We start from the raw sequence: 1995 nt of genomic DNA, 5'->3' as shown, positions 1-1995 counted from the left end.
CTGGTGGTCCTCCATTTTATATCCCTGAAAGCATGTTCTCTACTAAACTCGTACTGTATTGGGTTGACTATAAACCTGATTTTATTTGTCTTTGAAAAAAGTGGTTCACATTTTTCTTTTCTCCTGGTGCAGCTTTAAATGTAGTATAACTTCCCCCATAACAATTCAAAGCTTCAGAAACCATCTGGATGCTGCTGTCATTGACATTCAGTGTGATTTTCCTTTAATTTATGCTTTTATGACTTTGCGACACTGCGACTGTCTGTATGAACTGAACTCAAACATTTTATAAACAATATCATCTTATGCTTGGTGTGTGTCATCAGTGGTCCCAGTGTATGTGTGTTTGTATGTGTGCCCTTATGTACCTGGGTTGGCATGAGTGTATGTGCCTGTGTTTGTGTTTAAAGGTTTTTGCATCTAATGCATGTACGGGCTTCTGCATGCTTGATGAAGCTTGATTTGTCCCTTTATGAAAACTTTATGGTTCAGTTTCCTGTGTGTTTCCACACTGCTAACAGACTATTATCAGTGTCAGTGAGTTTCTTTCTTCAAAACACTCAACAACAAAGGGCCACCTTAAAGGTACAATTGTCAAATATCTAAAAACTGGCACCTAATCTTTCACAACATGATTAACAATGGAATACTAAAACACATCAAAATGTTTTTATAAATTTAAAGAAGCTATCCCCATATTTTTTCCAAAATATGACTAAATATACTACTTACATGCTTCATTTGTGATTTTAAAGCTGCAGTAGGTATATTTTATGGAATAACTTTGTCTTATTTGCTGAAAGTTCTCTGCGGTATGCCTGACGTTAGAGAATCAAAGTGCACGCCGTTGGAAACAATCAGGTTCCTCTGGTCCGTCCTAGTGCTCTCAATGAATTTGTGAGAGGATCCACCGCCTGACCGAAAACAACAAGCTGTGCAGCGAAACGGGCAGGCCCTCTCTGTTGAAGTTGACTAGTTGATCGTGTTTGTTAGTCTTCATTCAGACTTCCACTCTACTCGTGTACTCCGGACGACCTCCGCGAATTGAACGCCCCATAAACGTATCTTTCTTGGCTCTGATTGGTTGTTTAGTCTAAGTGAGAAGAACTAGAGGACAGACATCCGTCCAACACAAATATGTGCCATCACAGGTGATCGCGCCTTCGCGGCTTTACTTTACCTGAACCAAAGCCCCTCCCAACCTAAATCGTCTCGCCATGTTGCGTTTTAGATTAGTCGATGCTTTAGGATGTTGCTCTGGGAAGCAAAAGAGTCATTTTGGTGGTACCTCGCTACTTCGAGTACCCCCTGTAGTGGAAAAGGAGCCTAAAGGAGTTTCCAGCCCATTCATGTGGTCTATGCACTAACGAATTGTTTTTCGTTCCCTTGTGCTGGTGCCTACACTCCTTGAGTGTGAGAACTGCTGACATCATCTGGCGCTGTGAACAAAACTCACTTCCAAACTACTACTCCGTGTTGGTGCTTTCACATCCGCACTTCCACACTCGCGACACCCCAGGCATAGCGGCATTGTCCAAAACAGATACACGCCTACAATGCACACTCGAACATCACTCTCCCTGTGGTAAGATGATTCTCCTAACGCAAACTCTCAAATGTGATCTAGGTAAATTCAACATCTATATGTGACGGTGTGCAAGTCCGAAACACTGAACTACCACATGCCATATCACTCATATGCCAACAAACTCCAACCAACACAGCCCAACTCACTGCGGCGACCTCCCAACACCGTCTCACAGCTCTCAAGCCACGTTCCCCTCAAATAGTTACATGCGTTAAACACACCAAGCACGTCGCTCAACTCGCTCACGCCACTGCCAACGCCCTTCCCAAATCCGGGAGAGAAAGGGCCAAACACACAGCAACCGCGACGCCTGGACAACCCTCACACACTGACACAAGATCACTCCTCACTTAGGGAGGGGGGGGTCAACAAACATAAAACTACCAACACACCCCTGCCATATCTCT

General features: G+C 43.8%; 1 protein-coding gene across 1 annotated transcript in view; it reads left to right on the top strand.

Annotated features, from left to right (window-relative positions):
- LOC118329649 (echinoderm microtubule-associated protein-like 6) overlaps positions 1-1995 on the top strand; it is a 90927-nt gene that overhangs the window by 63934 nt on the left and 24998 nt on the right. The gene's annotated exons all lie outside the window — the stretch shown is intronic.

The sequence above is a fragment of the Morone saxatilis genome, unplaced genomic scaffold (assembly GCF_004916995.1).
Source record: "Morone saxatilis isolate NCDOM2014 unplaced genomic scaffold, NCSU_SB_2.0 Contig19, whole genome shotgun sequence".
Classification (NCBI taxonomy): Eukaryota; Metazoa; Chordata; class Actinopteri; family Moronidae; genus Morone; species Morone saxatilis.
Note: the sequence above shows the minus strand (reverse complement) of the source record. Positions and strands in the feature narration are given on the sequence as shown.